Source organism: Heterodontus francisci, chromosome 1, assembly GCF_036365525.1.
Source record: "Heterodontus francisci isolate sHetFra1 chromosome 1, sHetFra1.hap1, whole genome shotgun sequence".
NCBI classification, from domain to species: Eukaryota; Metazoa; Chordata; class Chondrichthyes; order Heterodontiformes; family Heterodontidae; genus Heterodontus; species Heterodontus francisci.
The window spans coordinates 250,059,960-250,078,875 of record NC_090371.1 but is presented as its reverse complement, the minus strand read 5'-3'; the positions used below and the strand labels follow the sequence as shown (position 1 = coordinate 250,078,875).

The 18,916-nt window shown below is 43.8% G+C and overlaps 1 long non-coding RNA gene across 2 annotated transcripts in view; it reads right to left on the bottom strand.

Moving 5' to 3' along the window:
- LOC137375467 (uncharacterized) overlaps window positions 1-18,628 on the bottom strand; it is a 44,419-nt gene extending 25,791 nt beyond the window's left edge. For both annotated transcript variants that reach the window (XR_010976001.1, XR_010976000.1), the window contains exon 1: window positions 18,387-18,628. This is a non-coding gene — a long non-coding RNA (uncharacterized lncRNA). The remainder of the gene's footprint in view (window positions 1-18,386) is intronic.
- Window positions 18,629-18,916: the final 288 nt, after the last annotated feature.

The window sequence follows — 18,916 nt, the reverse complement described above, 5'->3', positions numbered from 1 at the left end:
AGAGTGTAAGAGAGAAGGTGTGGGTTCACCAACCTACAACTGCATCAGGGAAAATGTCCACTAGGTGGCAAAATTAATAGATTCTTTTGAATAAAGCTTTTTCTACCACTCGAAGGCATTTAACTTTCTTCTTTAGGCATACACCAAACACTCCATCTTGCATTTTCAAAGTTGGTGGGAGAAGGTGACTAAGGAAGAGCATGGACCACCTTATATTTTCATCATACTGCTCTGAAGACCATGGTGAGGTACTCTGTAAATATCTAATTAACCAATCAGTTAATCTTTAATTTGGAACTCACTAGTTCTTATTATTATAAAACGGAGTTCCACAGAAATTCACAACATGAGTCGGTAATGGTTTTCAGGGCAGGTGGCAAAGAGTAGGGAAAAACGGTCGTTCTGTGTGTAATGAGAAGCTTTTATGTTGTCTGATGCAACATAAATTAGATGTATGGAGTTTAGTTGACTGAAGATCTCAAACAGGTTTATTAACAGCTAACTATTATATAGTACAGAGCTATCTATTTGCAGGTCTTGCCTCTTGGTGTTACAGTTACAGAGTGAGACTGGCATGTGGTCACATGACTGCATCCTGGTACACAGCTTATTAGCATACTAAGATCTTAAAGGTGCATTACTCTTAAAGGCAATCACACAACAATGTGATTGGCAGGAATTGACAAGCGGTGTTCTCCAAGGATCTGTCCTGGGGCCTCAACATTTCACCATATAGCTTGACCTTGATGAAGGAATAGAGAGTTGTATATACAAGTGTGACGATGACACTAAGTTAGGAGACACACTGGGCTGAATTTTATGAGCACCATGATGTCAGTAGTCGTTGCAGGGGGGGGCCGGAAAATCCTTCTGGGAGAGGTCTGCCACAGGCCTCGATGCCGGGAAGGCTCCGTCGCATTTTGCCAGCGGCAGCGAGACCTCAGGGTGCACCCCCCTGCCTCTTGGCGGCAGAACATTCATTTCAATATTTAAATACAGTTAAATACATGTAAAAACACCTACCTTGTCCTGACAGCCGTCCCATGCTGATATGCTCCCGCACCTTCGGATCTCCATTCGGAGATCCGAGGCGTGACACTGGTGGGTAGGGGGGGAGGAGTGAAATTTTCAGGGTGGGTGGTAGGGGTCGGGGGAGTGGGGGAAACTGTTTCTATTGGCTGAGGGGATGGTAAGAAGGGGTTGAAGGGGTAATGAAGTTTGGGGGGGGAGGTGGTTCAGGTTGGGAAGAAAATTTTTTTTGGTGGGACAGGCCCAAAAATAAAGTGTATGGTCATTGGGGCGGGGGGGGGGGGCGGTGTGGGGGGGTGGTGATGGTGGTAGAGGGGCATCCAGCTTTTATTTAATTTTTTTTATCTCACTGCGAAATGAATTTGTCTTTAAAAATTAAAATTCTACCGAAGGGATTGAAGCCCTTTAAAAATGGCACCACGCCGGACCCCTGTCCTGTGGTGCCGGATGCCATTGCCAGGGACGGAGCGCCCGCCCCCTCTATGTCATTGGGGGCATGCGTTTCCCCTCTGCGTGTTAATGAGCCACCGCGCAAAATATTGCGGCGGCTCTGCAGTGTACATCACGCGCATGCGCTACGCACTTTTTCAAGCTCACCGTTGAGAACAGCAGCGAGCTATTAAAATTCAGCCCAAGAAATTGTGTGGATGGGAGCAGGAAATTACAAAGTGACAAAGTGAGTACACAAAACTATGGCAGAAGGAATTCAATTTGGTGATCCAAGGAAGACAAATTGGAATATTTTCTCAATGCTGAGAGAGTAGGAGCTGTGGAGGTCTGAAGAGATTTAGGAGTCTACGTAAATAAATCACTAAAGGTCGTGCACAGGGACAAAAAGTAATCAAAAAGTCTAGTGGAATGATGGCCTTTATCACAAAGGCATTGGAATTCAAGAGTGAGGAAGTGATGCTTCAGATGTACAGAGACTTGTCAACAACGTTCCCTCGAACGTTTTTTGGAGTGCACAGATGATGTTGTCTATTTGGATTTTAAGAAAGCGTTTGACAAACTACCACATAAAAGACTGGCTAACAAAACCGAGACTCATGGAATAGGAGGGGGAGTGTCAGCTTGGATAAAAAATTGGCTCAAGGACAGAGAACAACGAGTCATGATAATTGGTTGTTTTTCAGACTGGAGGATGGTAGACAGTGATGTTCCCCAAGAATCAGTGCTAGGACCACTTCTTTTTTTTGCTATATATAAAATGACTTGGATCTTGGAATACAGAGTAGAATTTCAAAATTTGTACCAAACCTGGAGGAGTTGCAAATAGTGAGGATGATGCAAATTGCCTGCAACACGACATAGAAAGGCTAGCAGAGTAGGCAGACAAGTGACAGATAGAATTTAATACAGACAGGTATGAGGTGGTGCATTTTGGCGGAAGGAATAGGGAGAGGCAATACAGACTTAATGGCACAGTTCTAAAGAATTTGCAGGAACAGAGGGGCCTGGGGGTGCATGTGCATCATTCTTTAAAGGTGACAGGACATACTGAGACAGTGGTTAGCAAAGCATATGCGATCTTCTGCTTCATAAGTAGAGGCATTGAGTACAAAAGTAGAGAGGTTATGCTGAACCTTTATAAAGCTTTGGATAGGCCCCAACTAGAGTGTTGCACCCAGTTCTGGTCATCACATTTCAGGAAGGATGTGACGGTCCTTGAGAGGGTGGCAGAGGAGATTTATCAGAATGGTTCCAGGGATGAGGGATTTTAGTTACAACGTTAGGTTTCCAAAGCTGGGGTCGTTCTCCCTGGAGCAAAGAGAATTGATGGAGATTTGATAGCAATGTACAAAATTATCACAGGCTTAGATAAGTTAGACAAGGAAAAATGTTCCCATTTTTCTTTGACCTCCTTGTCTCGAGAGACAATGGGTAAGCATCTAGAGGTGGTCAGTGGTTTGTGGAGCATCTCCTGGAGTGGCTATAAAGGCCAATTCTAGAGTGACAGACTCTTCCACAGGTGCTGCAGATAAAATTGGTGTCGGGGCTGTTACACAGTTGGCTCTCTGCTTACACTTCTGTCTCTTTTCCTGCCAACTGCTAAGTCTCTTCGACTCGCCACTCTTTAGCCCTGCCTTTATAGCTGTCCGCCAGCTCTGGCGATCGTTGGCAACTGAATTCCACGACTTGTGATCAATGTTGCAGGACTTCATGTCGCGTTTGCAGACATCTTTAAAGTAGAGACATGGGCGGCCGGTGGGTCTGATACCAGTGACGAGCTCGCTGTACAATGCATCCTTGGGGTTCCTGCCATCTTCCATGCGGCTCACATGGCCAAGCCACCTCAAGTGCCGCTGGCTCAGTCGGGCATATATGCTGGGGATGTTGGCCGCCTCAAGGACTTCTGCGTTGGAGATACGGTCCTGCCACCTGATGCCAAGGATTCTCTGGAGACAGCGAAGATGGAATGCATGGAGATGTCGCTCTTGGCTGACATACATTGTCTAGGCCTTGCTGCCGTAGAGCAAGGTACTGAGGACACAGGCTTGAAACACTAGGACTTTTGTGTTCCGTGTCAGTGCGCCATTTTCCCATACTCTCTTGGCCAGTCTGGACATAGCAGCAGCTGCCTTTCCCATGAGCTTGTTGATTTCTGCATTGAGAGATAGGTTACTGGTGATAGTTGAGCCTAGGTAGGTGAACTCTTGAACCACTTCCAGAGCGTGGTCGCTGATATTGATGGGTGGAGCATTTCTGATGTCGTGTCCCATGATGTTCGTTTTCTTGAGGCTGGTGGTAAAAGGACTAGGGGACACAGATTGAATGTTTTGCGCAAGAAATGCAGGGGAAATGTGAAGAAGAACTTTTTTACTCAGCGAGTGGTAATGCCCTGGAATGCGCTGTCCATAAGGGTGGTGGAAGCAGAAACAATCAATGATTTCAAAAGGAAATTGGATGGGCACTTGAAGGATATAAACTTGCAGGGCTATGGGGATCGAACAGGAGAGTGGGACTGAATGGATTGCTCCGTGGAGAGCTGGCATGGACTCAATGGGCCAAATGACCTCCTTCTAAGCCATAAATGACTATACAACTCTATGATTTATTTATGTGCACGGCCCCTTTAATTTTTTTTTTGCCTGTGCAGTAACTTAAAGGGACCAACTAATAGAAGGCCTGCACTGCCATGCAGCTTTCAGGCATCATTGCTGCCAATTCTCATCTGGAATACTGCATTCACTTTTGGGCACTGAACTTCAGGAAAGATGTATTGGCCTTGGAGGGAGTACAGCACAGATTCACCAGAATGATAGCAGGGCTTAAGGGGTTAAATTATGAGGACAGGTTGCATAAACCTGGCTTATATTCCCATGAGTTTAGAAGCTTGTGGGATGGTCTAATCAAGATGTTTAAAATGATTAACAGAATCAATAGGGTAGATACAGAGAAATTGGCCAGAATTTTACGCCGCCCCAGCGGGTCGGATCGCGGCGTGGGGGTGATGTAAAACTGAGCGGACAAGTTTATGGTGTCGGGCGGGGGGTGGGAAACGGCCCACCCGCCCCAGGCCAATTAAGACCCTTAAGTGGCCACAGGAGGGCCCTCGCCCACCTCCACGAGCATTTTACCCATGGCAAACAGTTGTGCTGGGGACGTGAAAGGCTGCCCAGCGATAGCTGCCGGCATTTCCATGCCCCGGGGCGGGGGGAGGGGGCCATGGCAGTCGGGCACAGGGCGTCCGTTTGAGAGCTGCCCCTGCCTCCCAACCCACCTCCGGGACTCAAGACACCCCCCTCCCCCCAAACGACCATTCCAGCCTCACCAGGGAATGACCGATCCCACTGTGAGGCATGCCCCTACTTACCTTCCCTCCTCGATCCATGGTGTCGGCTGGGCTGCAGTCCCAGCAGTGGCCACTGCTGGGACTAAGAGCTGACGGCCCACTGATTGGCCAGCAGCTCACTGAGGGGGGACCTCCTCCTTCAAGCGGGTGGAAGTCCCACCTTGAGGCAATTAAAGCCCGGGGACCCGTAAAATACAGGACGGATCCCCGGGCTAGGCAGAAGCGGGTTCACCAACAACTTTCACGTTGGAGTCCGGCTCCCATCCATCCACCGTAAAATTCCAGCCATTATTTGCTCTGGTGGAGGAGGCCAGACCAAGAGTAGTTGCACTTAAAATTAGAACAATCCATTTAGGAGTGAATTGCAGAAACACCTTTTAAGAGAAAGAATATTGGAAATGTGGAACTCACTTGTCAAAAGGCTGTGGATATTGGGTCTGCTGTATGATTGCCTTTAAAAGTGATGCTCCTTTAAGATTTTAATATGCTAATGAGCTAAGTACCAGGACATAGTCATGTCACTCATAGAACGAGTCACTCTGCAACTGTAACAAGTAGAGGCATGTTCTGTAAATAGTTAGCTCTGTAAGTATATAATAGTTAGCTGTAATAAACCTGTTTGAGATCTTCAACCAACTGGACTCCATGCATCTCATTTATGTTGCATCAGACAACATAAAAAAAACTCATCATATGGTGGCAGCAGTAGTGAGAAGACAGAATCTAAGATTGAAGACCACAGGGAAAACAGCTTTAAAAACTACCTTCCACAGCTAAAAGAGAGAAAGTTTCAAAGAAATAATGGCCCAAACAGTGAAAAAAAGAGAATTTACCTCCAGCTGTCGAGGACAGAGCTGAACGACAGGTTGCAAATCAATCACTACTATCGAGTGAGTCATTATCCTGACAGTCCAAGAATCCCTGTTAAAAAAAGCATTGAGGTGCTTGCAAAGTTGATTTTTTTTAAAGGCTCAGTAAAAGAAAAAAACAAGGAAAACCCAATCCCGATCTCTGGCCAATCAATTGTTTTGAAAGACTCTCCACCCAGGCTGATCGAAGTCAGCACCATTACAAGAGGCACCCAACAGTAAAAAGCATGGGAACACTACATTCACGCAGCTCGCAGCTAAAGCTTTAAAAAAATCATCAAATCACTCGAGTGTGCAGACCTTTCGTTCACTCAGCTAGAGTTTAAAAAGCCTATAAAACCACTCAAGCATGAAGAATTTCCTGTTGAATGGCTGTATAAACTAACTCCAGCAGAACAAAGCATTTGAAATGCCTATTGTACAGCTGTGTAAATGGACCAGCTCAAGTGCTAAAAGCTAGCTAAACAGACAAGCATGGTTAAACACCTGCTCCTGTCAATCAAAGCGACCAAGAGAGCTTTTTTAAGGGGAAACAGTACAGACTAATAGAATAAGTCTGAATGCAAGTTTTAAAGCACTAGAACAGCAAGAAGATGGATACCAAATTTCCCAGCATGAACTGGAAGGCTATGGACATCCTATCTGAGTTCAAACTGTTCCCACAAAGAATGCAATTATACTTTACAGACCAAATGATTACAGAACCAGAAAAACAGACTGTAGAATACTAATAGCAATTGGAAAGCAGGGACTGCATAGAATCAATACCTCAGGATTATCCAACAAGGACCAGAAAGATCTTGCAAAGATTTGGAAAGTGCTAGAAGATCAACTCAGATTAAGAGTTAATTTTAGAATTCACTGCCTGTAATTGATGTCTTACAGGCAAAAGCCACAGGAATCAATAGACCAGTTCATCAGTAGATGCCATAGCAAGGGCAACAAATGTGATTTTTCTGAAGCTCAGCTGTCAGACCGAATAATGGAGTTGGTGATTATATCAACACTCATTGGAACGTTTCAGAAGGACCTCTTGGGGAAAAAGAAAAGTGCATCGATGCACTACTGGAAGATGGCAGGAAATACAAAACCATTGTAATTGGACAACAGCACCTGCAAGTATCGGCTCAGGTTGAAAAGAGCAAGCAAGCTGTGTGGTAAATTTGGTTGGTCCCACTCACTGCGATGTTGTCCTGCATTTCACGACCTGTGCCAAGGCATGCAGTGTGAAAGGACACTGGGCCCGCCTATGCAAGAAATCTGGTTCTGAAGACACAGCCAGAACTTACAGTAGGACACAGACAAACAGACAACAGGCCCAGCAACAGGGTAACAGCAGCAAGGAAAGCTCCAGAAACCTGCGTAAGCACAAGCTGATACATGACGTCCACAGCGAAACAGACCTGAGACAAGACTCAGAGAGGATGCAATTCCGTCAATCGACCCTCCCAGAAATTGTAGCATGCACATACAAGAAAAGCTTAAGCAAGGGTTAAATGACATGGAATGCAAAGGCATCATCCGTCGAGTGCATCATCACACAGACTGGTGCAGCTCAATCACATGCGTACTAAAGAAAGATGGAGCAATCAGGGTATGTCTAGATCCATGGTGTCTAAACCTCTCCTTAAAGAGATGCCCCCACAAGATTCCAATATTAGAGGAATTGAATCCCAAGTTCACAGGAGCCAAATTCTTCTCCAAGTTGGATGCTCAACATGGATATTGGTCAGTACACCTGTCTAAGGAATCTCAGAAAGTCACCACTTTCAGAACACCATTTGGAAGATACTGCTTCCAGAGACTACCTTTCAGCTTATCTGTCAGTCAAGATCTTTTTCAGCAACAAATGGACAGATTTATAGAAAACGTGCCTAGCTTCCTTCATATGCATTACCATTGACACTGTGGGAATGGACAAAACCAAAGAAGAACATGATCAAAATCTCCATTCACTGATGGCAGTGCCTCGTTGTGAAGGGCTCATTTTTAACAGCAAGAAGTGCCAGGTGAACGTAAGTCAGATCAAGTTCTTTGGCTCCATTTATTCAGATTGCAGAATCCGTCCTGACCCAGGCAAAGTTGCAGATGTAAGGCATATGCCTACCCCACAAGACAAGAAAGACCTTGAGCATCATTCCTGAGAGAGCTCTTAAAGAAAGATGTACCATTTCTATAGCAGGAGGACCATCAGCATATGTTTGAATCTCTCAAACAGGCATTGTCAGCAGAAACTTGTACCCTGCAGTACTACGATACGAGGAAGAAGACAACTCTGGAAGTCGACGCCTCATACAAAGGGCTAGGAGCGTGCATCTTACAGGATGGTAAACCAATTGTATTCGGGTCCAAATGTTTATCCTCAGCGCAGTCCAATTACTAAATCATAAAGTGTGAAACACATGCTCTGGTCTTTGGGATCACAAGGTTCCACACTTACTTGTTTGGTAAGCAGTTCACAATGGAAACCGACCACAAACCACTGCAGATGATCTGGCGCAAACCATTGACAAGCGCACCACCTCCACAAGAGGATCTTAGAGAAAGTACAGGGGTACGACTTCAACGTCTGCTACAAACCGGGTACCAAAATGGTCACCTCGGACATGCTGAGCAGACTGCCAAACCTGAGCAAGAATGACAAAGTTCCACTTGATCTACAAGTAGACAGCATAGACATCGAGATGGAAGATGTGCTCAAAATCGATTTATTGCATTTCAGTCAGCACATATGTGACCAACTGCAATCAGAAACAGCCAATGACCCACCACTGAAGGCCTTGTGGAGAGTCATCATAGAAGATTGGCCTGACACAGTGAAAGAGGTGCCAGAAACCCTCAAATGCTTTTGGCCTTATAGAGATGAACTCAGTATCTGGAGAGGCATCATCATGAAGGGAAAACAAGTGATTATGCCCAAAGCTCTCCAACAGGACATCTTGTCACAACTTCACCAAGAACATATGGGCAAAGAGCGAACAAGATGACTAGCATGAGACACTGTTTATTGGCCAGGAATCAATAATGACATTGAAAGTTTAGTAAGGATGTGCAAGGCATGCCAGAGCCACCAACAATGTAAAGAACCTCTACACCCTCACGAGATTCAGTCAGTCCCTTGGTCCAAAATCACCACTGACCTACTATCCAGTAATGTAGAAGATTTTATCTTAGTCACTGACTACTTCTCCAAATTTCCAATTATCAGACAGGTGAAAGACGCTTCAATCGCAGTCATGGCAGACATATTGAGTGCTATATTCAGTCTATTTGGTGCACCTGAAGAAATTATTTCTGACGATGGGTCACAGCATATGGACAAACCTTTCAGGGATATGTGCGCCAAATGGGGAGGACGTCCTCACCTGATTACCCTAGGTCTAATGGTCTCGCTGAGCGAATGGTTCACACAGTCAAAGCACTTATCCTGAAGTGTAGGACAACAAAACAAGATTTTCCTGTTGCCATGCTCCACCTCAAGCAACCCCCACCTATGGGCTTATGGATATGGGCTTACCGTCACCAGCAGAGATCATGTTTGGCAGACAAGTGCGGACGACTCTGCAAAGCCATCATCTGTCCAAATTCTCCGAGATGCAGGAGACACTACTCGAAAAACAAGGGAGAATGAAGATGGTGCATGACCGACACGCAGGGGTGGAACTATCTCAGTTATATGTAGAACAAAAGGTCAGGATCATACACCCCACAATGAAAACATGGTTGCCTGCAGAGATGTCCAGAGTGTGTGGTGAGCCTAGGTCCTATGAGATTACAACACCTAGCGGAGTGGTGTTGAGAAGGAACCAAAGCCAACTGAGAGAGGTGTGCACGGCGGACTCAAGGGAGCACGTTCCGATGGTGGGGGTGTGATAGAACAACAGGATGGCAACCAAAGCATTGACAACATACCTGCAAGCCAAGGGTAAAATCCACATCCCCAAAAGGTTATACCATAACCAGATCTGGAAGAGTTGTCAAACCACCAAAATGATATATGGACTCTTAAGCCTCTGCATTTGTAAATTTCACAATCTTTATCTATGTGTAAATAATGTTGATGTTGTCTAATGTGTGTTTCTTACTTTTAGCATACGAGACTTATCTTTGGAAAGAAAGGGGATGTTGTATGATTGCCTTTAAGAGTGATGTCCCTTTAAGATGTTAGTTTGCTAATGAGCTAAGTACCAAGATGTAGTCATGTGACTCATAGCCTGAGTCACTCTGCAACTGTAGCACTTAGAGGAAAGTTCTGCAAATAGTTAGCTCTGTACTGTGTATGTTGTAATAAATGTTAATAATGTTAGCTGTAATAAACCTGTTTGAGATCTTCAACCAACTGGACTCCTGTCACTCATTTGTGTTGCATCAGACAACATAAGAAGAATTCATTACAGGTCAGTTTACTGAGATTGATAGATTTTGTTTTAGATGAGGTATCAAGAGATATGGAACAAAGGCGTATAAATGGGATTGAGCTACACATCTGTCATGATCTAACTGAATGGTCGCATGGACTTGAGAGGTTGCATACCCCAATCTAGTTCGTAAGTTGGGTATGGTGACAGCTGTGGCTCCATTGGTAGCTCTGTTACCATGTGCCAGAAGGTTTAAGATTCAAGTCATGCTTCAGAGTCTTGGGTACTGAAGTTTATTTTCTCCCCCGAGGCGGGTTTGTAGGCAGGGAGAGCATATACTCGGGTGGGATGGTGGCCGAGGGGGGTATCCCACTACCTTCCCGCCTCTACCAAAAGTAAGTCCAGGGCAAGAAGGCCTGTGAATGGCCTTCCCCTGCTGCCAATTGAGGTCCTTAACTGGGCGATTAATGTCCAATTAAGGGCCTGATCCTGCCACCGCAATTAGCCATGTAGTGGGTGGCCCTGTCACTGTATGGGAATCCCAACAGGAAAACGCGTGTTGGCTGCTTGCCAGCTCCGGCATCAGGAAGGGGAGCCTGCTGAGAGCTGCCCTCCTGCCCTTGCTACCGACACCCTTTCCTTGTGACCCCTACCCCCCGAGACACCTCCCGCCTTGACCTACCTGTGGCCTGGGTCCAGCGCCACTCCTGGGCCTCAGACAGGTGCTCCACCAGTAAAAGCCACCATCTCCGCAGTGGCATTGCTCAGTAAAGCTGCCAGCCTTTGACTGGCTGGCAACTCCCAGAGGGCAGGACTTCTGTCGCTGGGGTCCTTGATCCTGTGGAAGGCCCGCCGCTGTCCACTTATGTGCCTAACTGGCACTAGGTTCTGTGGGCCTCCCACAGAAGAGGCAATGCGGGGTTCTCAGCGTTGATTTTTCCAGACGTCAAGACCCCCATCGCCCAAATAAAATCCCGGCTTTGAGCACAAAATCTAGGCTGATGCTTCAGTGTAGTACCGTCAGTGGTGCCACCTTTTGGATGAAATGTTATACTGCGGCCCTGTCTGCACTTTCAGATGGATGTAAACAATCCCATGGCACTATTTTGAAAGAGCAGGGGCGTTCTCCCAGGTGGCCTGACCAATCCCTCAACCAACATCGCTCCAACAGATTATCTGGCCATTCTCACATTGCTGCTTGTGCAACCTTGCTGTGTGCAAATTGGCTCCTGCATTTTCTATATTACAACTGTGATTACAATTCAAAAATACTTAATTGGATGTAAAGCACCTTGGTCCATCCTGAGGTTGTGAAAGATACTACATAAATGTAGTATTTTTATGTTGGGATGATATTTAAGAGACTGGAATGTTATTTTAACTTCTCTATTACTGTGTGTCCACACAAAATCATATATATGCACAAATTCACATTCAAAAATGACCACTTAATCTTCATTCTGGAATGCAAGGGGATAAAATAATAGGAAGGATACCATTTGAAGCCAGATGAGCTCAAGCATCTATAGGTTCTTGCTAGAGACTCCCTGCATGAAATTATAAATATTTGAGCACAGAAGAAAGCCACTCAGCTCATCAAACCTATGCCAAGACAAATTCTAACTCAAGTTATCTATTCTAATCTTGTTTCCTTGCCCTTGCCACATATCCTTTCATATTTTTGCTTTTCAAATATTAATCCTTTTTGCTCTTTTTATATGAGACACTTGTGGTAAAGCATTCCAATTTCTAATAACACTCTCTGTTAAAAAAAACTCCTTTCGTTCTTCCAATAATAATCCTGAGTCTATGCCTTTCTGTTACTGAAATACCAATCAGTGAGAGCAATCTTTCACTATTTACCCTGTCAAAATTGTTCATTAATTTGAATAGAATATACTGTTCCAGTTAATGCCTACTGTTTAGTTCAGACTTTTCCACCACACAAGACCCTGCATCCAACATGTGCACATGAAGAAAAATTAAATGCAGTCAACCAAGGTGCACTAGTGAGATGAAATTATCTGTTCATCCATATTGATTAAACTATTGGCTTAGTTTTTTTAAAATTCATTTTTGGGATGTGGGCATTGCTTGCTAAGCCAGCATTTATTGCCCATCCCTAATTGCCCTTGAGAAGATAGTGGTGTGCTGCCTTCTTGAACTACAGCAGTCCTTGGGGTGTAGATGCACCCACAGAACTGAGTGGCTTGCTGGACCATTTAGGAGTCAACCACATTGCTGTGGGTATGGAGTCACATGTAGGCCAGACCAGGTAAGGACAGCAGATTTCCTTCCCTAAAGGTCATGAGTGAACCAGATGGGTTTTTACAACAATTGACAATGGTCACCATTAGACTAGATTTGAATTCCAGATTTATCAATTGAATTCAAATTTCACCATCTACTGTGGTGAGATTCAAATCCATGTCCCCAGAGCATCAGCCTGGGGGTCTGGGTTACTAGACTAATGACATTACCACTCCCCCACCGCCTCCCTATAGATTAAGCATAGTTTAAAAATTCCAGTAAGGAAATACCTCAATAACCACATACCACTGAACTAGAGTCTGAATCCATTGAAAAAGAACTGCAGCAAAGTTTTATTATCAAGTAAAAACATTCACCAGTGCTATGTTCACATCAACCATTTAGAAAAGTTGGGAGATATGTTGTCAACTCCTTCAGCCCATTCCCAGTGAACGCATGCTGGTCCTTAATCAGTAAATTACTGGCGCTAACATTAACAGCAACGTGTCCACCATTTTTTCTGCCAACTATTGACATCTCCAAGTAAACCTCACTCAAAGATCATGTGGAGAATTTAAGCTCAAGTGGTTGACTTTCACTTCCTCTGTCAGGATGAGGCATCAACAAAGCAAATACTCTCACTTGGCGAGATTTGGACTAAAAGTAACTTTAGCTCCAGTAGTTTTTCTACTCCATAAGGAAAGGATAAAAGATTGAAAAAGTTAATTTGGAAAAGCACAGTTAAGTTGAATACTTCACATCACAAAGTGTTTACTCAATGTCCCAATTTCTTGTTTTCTCATAAATAATACTTACAAACATCATTTAGTATTAGAAGATAGAAAGCTGAAATTTTTGTTGCATAGCTGTTAAAAAGGCATTCTCCGCCCTTAGCTGTCCATCCAGGATTTCTGCTGGATTGTCCTTTTTACAGTTCATTGTATTCATTTTAGATTCATGGGATGAACTTTCAACTTTGGAGTGGGCATAATAAAAGTGGTGTCAGATTGGCTGGCCTCTGTACACCCCACCAAGTTTCTTTTCCATTGAAGTTAGGTAGGATGTATAACAGACAGCTGATCCAATATTGTAGGGGTGACATTGGTCTATGCCAGCAGTACAAAATTAGCTCAAAGCGAAGGGCAGTTGATTTTTCACTGCGGCAGTTTTTATTTTCCATTGACTTGGAAAATATTACCAAGGTTCTCAATTTCAAACCAAGTAAAAGTGACAGTGAGACGAGGAAATAAATCTCCAAAAAAAAGACTGTGCTATCATTCTATGAACTTTAGTGGAAAGAAGATCAGGTGCAGTGAAAAATCTGATTTGCTATGAGCCTGTTTCGAACTGCTGGTGTAGACCAATCCCACCCCAGATAAGTTGAAAGTTTTGCTTCATGTCTGAGTCATCTTTGGCCTTTTCATCAGCCTGACTGATGGCTTTTATGTTGCATATGATACATAATGCAAGTCAATCTCCATCACTATAAAATCTATCTACAGTCTATCAAACTCATTAGCTGCCTCTTTGTCAAATTCATCCATAAACCTAAACTCTTCATTCCCTCCCCTCTTTGTTTAAGTCAGTTCTACAAAGGGACCTCTCTCAAGTGACCACATTAGTACTGATGAAGTTTCACACCTAAAACATTCACTCATCCTTCCATTTCTCATGCTAATTGGCCTTTATGCATTTCCAGCAATTCTAGTTTTTATTTCAGATTCAGCTTTTTGTCATGTGTTTGAACCCCTGGAAAACAAAGAAGGTTCGCCAAATATTTCTTGATAAATCCATTTAAAATCCTGAACAAGTCTTGATTCTTCAACATGTTTGTAGCACATGGACTTCAGCTGAAGGTATGGGGGCAGAGGGAACATGGTCAGAAGTGTTGACGGTCAGAAAATAGACAAATACAAAAGAAATAGTTAGAATAAGCTAATGAAGCCATGTGCTTATGCTGCCTGCTTGTCTCTGGCAAAAGAGAATGAAATGTATTGAACTTTCATTAAATAGGGAATCTCAGTGACCTCCTTTACATAACAGTGGATGACAAATTTTGAGATGTTGCAGATATCTCCAGTCCAGCCCAGATGAAACCCGATGCATAAACGTTCATTGCCACGGTCACATTCACAGCCACTGATATGGCCTCCTGTTGACAGCCCTTCTTCCCTCCTCCTCCTTCTTCCAGCAGCTTGTTCTGGTCTACGTGACCTCTGTTCATTCTCCCAATCGTACTGTATTTCAAGGGGAATGCCTACTAGTTCACCCATGTCTGGGAGCAACTGGTTGATGCAGAAGTTTTGATGTCAGAAAAAAGTCTGTCAGTACCTGTCACACCACTCGCTGTAGACCTTTGCATCTTGGAACAACTATAGAAAGCACTAAACACTTGCAGAATCAGCTAGGTTAAGAGAGGGCATTAGCTGGAGCATTGAGCTCCAAATGGACCTGCTAGCACCAAATCAGCATTGCAAGCTGACTGATATCATGCTCTGCATATTTCCAGCAGGTATTCATAGCATTCACTGAACATAGGCTAACATCCTCACCAAAATGGCACTTGCGCGATTTGGCTCAGGTGTGCGTGTGTGCCATGGGCGCCATTTTGTAGCCCTAAGAGCACTTGTAGTTGCAAAACAATCAGGCACTAATGAGCTCAACATCTCGCCCATTGCCTATAAGCCCAGTCAGAGTTATAACTAAAAGGACAAATATATCAGAAAAGTCAATGATAGGGTAGCGATATGGGTTTTGGTCCTATTGTGGCTGCCAGTAAAATGTTCAGATGAAGTGAAATACAACAGGGATAATTGGGCAACCTTTACTACTGCTGTCTAAACAATTTTAGGTGTTGCATCACCTTTAAGACTTAAATCAGCATGCTGGTTGCTGGCACCCTCCCACAAATGGTGAGCTTCCAGTTATTGGTGGGAGCACAGCATTAATATAGAACTAAGGCTGAGGCTAGAAATTACCATGGGGTCAGCTATTTTGCATCACACATGGCTTCAGTGAGAGCATGATAGAAGGGCTAAACACTTTTGTTATGCTTTCATGGGATTTTGGGCATCACTGGCAAGGCCAGCATTTGTTGCCCATCCCTAAGTGCCCTTGACAACTGAGTGGCTTGCTAGGCCATTGCAGAGGGCAGTTAAGAGACAACCACACTGCTGTGGGTCAGATAAGGACAGCAGATTTCCTTCCCTAAAGGGCATTGGTGGATCAGATGGGTTTTTACAACAATCAACAATTGTTTCATGGTCATCATTAGACTAGCTTTTAATTCCAGATTTATTAATAGAGTTTAAATTTCACCATCTGCTATGGTGAGAATCCAAACACATGTTCCAAAGCATTGGCCTGGGTTACTAATCTATTACCACTATGCCAGCACCTCCCCTTAGGGTAGAACCTAATGTTCTACCTAATTCCAACTTCATGCCTAAATTCCAGCGATGGTCTGTTGGTGATGCAGTTTCTTCCCACTCCAAACATGGTCATGCATGTAGAATGAAGCAGAGCCAGGAGTGGGGATTCCTTACATCAGGAATACCCGCAACCTTGGTCTTCAAAGGAACCTGGCACAGATATGCTAGATGAAACCAGGCTTACAGGTTGACATGCTGTTGATGGAGATCACATTGAGGATCAGGCCAGGATTGAGGCCTGGACCCCTGAAATGGAGGCAATGTTGCATGGGGGTTGTACCAAGATTATAGTCAGTACATTTCTGGAGGCTTCAACTCTCTTCCCAACTCCTTCTCCCTGGCCTGGCCACCTGCAGAAGATGAGTCCCCTAAGTGTCCCCCTAGTGGCTGAGACCTCCCTTGACCCTGCATAATCTGAAAGGGTTGGTGGCAGAGGTCAACACTGGGCACAATTCCAACTGGAATTACAGGTTCGCACATGTTTGCCAAACCAAGATATCCACAATAACAACTAAACCAAGTGATTCATAATCTCTTTTTTCCCCACAGAAGAACAAATCAATAGTTGAAAGATTAAGGAACAACTCAAATTGCTTCACATACAATGCATGAGTTACTTTGAAATTCAGTGTTTGTTGTTAAGTAACAATACTGCTGACGTTTTGCATGCAACAAGTTCCCAGTCAAGTATGCTGCAGAACAAACTCTCTGGACAAACTCTCCTTGCTCCTGTAGCCTATGGGCAGAACCTTAAAATTCTGGTGGCCCACTTCTTGAACAGCTGGTACAAGCTAAACTACACCATGGGCTGACATAACACTATTTTCACAGACTTGAAAAGTGGGGATCTGGATAAACCTGAGATTCTAGGGTAAACCTTAAGTTTCACACTATTGATGCTTCAGTTGGAGCCACAGTCAGGCTCGTTCCACCACTATCATCCACCTAGCAGAAATCTAACCTAATTGTTGATTATGAATCAGGTGCATGTACAGCTGAAGAACTAGTGGATATTGTTGGAGATTGTTAGAGTTGGAATGCTGGAAAGCCAACAGTTTAGTAGCTGGATGGGAGACTAGTTAGAGGATGCCACAGGCCATATCAAGGGATGAGAGAGTATAATCATTGGATAACAGATGTGATAAAAGGAGATGAGAAGAACCATAAGTGGAGCGGTGAATGTACAATCTAGGCTAATCCTCCAACTTTAGCAATGATACAGCTATAATTAGCAAGGTGTTTCTAATTAAACAGAGAAGGGGAGGGATCATCATTACATTACACCCATATCAGTGGCAAACACCTACACAAGAAAACAAACCTGCAAATGTTTACATTAAACTTTTATGCATACATTTCATTTGTTTTTATTTGGAATATGTGAATTGAAACATTTAATTTTGCCAACAATTCTGTAATTTTGCAAAACAAAATGTAAGTGATTTTCAATCACTGCTGCATCCTGACAGGATGACTATAATACCACACAGTGGTGTTATGTTGTTCAAATGCAACAAGCAGCTAAGTATTTGCAGACTTTCCTAGAACTGCATTGTCATATTTCTCCTGTGAAGTCTAAACATCTGAATCTTATTTTCAAAATACCAAATATGTACTTTTTGTGCCCTAGTGATACCACAAGATGGTGCAGCTGGAGACAAATATAACAAATACAGACACTGTTTGTTGGGTATTCAAAGTAAGACTTTGAGCATTCCTGATAGTTTAATGCATGTTGCAGTTACTATTGCCTTCCTAGTTCTAAGAAGAAGCATTTTTCCACCTACCGTCCAATTTTTTCCTGTCTGTATTTTGTCTGTATTGATTCAACTGCCATTTGTCTTTCAGGAGAAGGTAGACACATCAGCAAAGGGAACATTACATTCGATGGCATTTGGTGAAGATATAAAACAGAGTGGGGATAACCATACTTCTCTGAGGGACTAGCCACAGCTGTTGCTATAAGAAGATGAACTTTAATGTGACCTGATATTTGCATCCTCTAATGTAGAAGGGTATCCAGTTCAAAGGCTCACCATATATATATATATATATATACAACAGATTTTTCAAAGATACTGATATATCATACTGTATCAAAGGCTCCTCAAGTTTTGAGGGATACTGCCAACAAGTATCCCCTTAAACATCTCTGTGCATGCTTTTGAAGATTTGATATCAGAGTCATAAACTAGTGCTTCAGACCATAACCTCAATGACCTGTTCAAGTGAGACTGACATTAATTTGATGTAAAAGGCACAGAAATAGAGGGGTTTAATTTATATGAGGGTTCTGACATTTGTCTGCTATAACTTTGGTGGAGGAGCTGCAGAAACTTCAGAAAAAATGGTGTAACAGAGTTTATACGATTTTTCTGGGTCTCCAGACCTTTTCTGCTGAAATTATGATGGAAGAGTGGGAGAACCCTCATGGAAATTCACCCCCACAGGGTCTGATATATTGACTGAATTCTCCTCCAGCAATCAAAAATCAAAAATCAGGTGGGATCATAGGGAGAATGACAAAATGAGGCCTACCACTAGCTCACCATCCTGATTGGGATTTTCCTCCACCAAACTCCACCAGGAATACCACCTGCCACCCTTTCCCCATCCATTACATGCAAATAAAATCCTTCTCGTTTGTTCCACTTACCACCAATTCCTGCAGCTGCCATTTGGAAGATAGGAGTAGGCGCCAGTAAATGGCATAAAGGATTTGAGGTCCGTAATAGAGGATTTGCAAACGGCAGTCCTCTCAAAGGCAGAGCTCCCAAGTGTGTTGGCACTAATCAAACAAAGGCGGCTTCAGTGGATTTTACACGTTGGCAGGAAGAAGACAGTCGCATACCCAAAGACCTTTTATATGGTGAGATAACCAGGGCCAGAAGAGCAGTGGGGCACCTGAAGCTCCACTTCAAGGTTGCTTGCAAGCGTGACATGAAGGCCCTAAATATCAACATATTGCCACTGGGAGTTGCAAGCTGATGAAAGAGGAAATGGCAACACATCCTGTGGACTGGCGTGCACTACCATGACGACCAGTGACTACAGCAACTTGGCAGCAGGCGCTAATGTCAAAAACAATAACTCACAGTGTAACTTGGCAGCTTCAGGTGCGGCCCTTGAGGCAGAACCTGTCTCTCAAGGATTTGACCTTCACAGCCATGAGCAAAAGTGCACCGA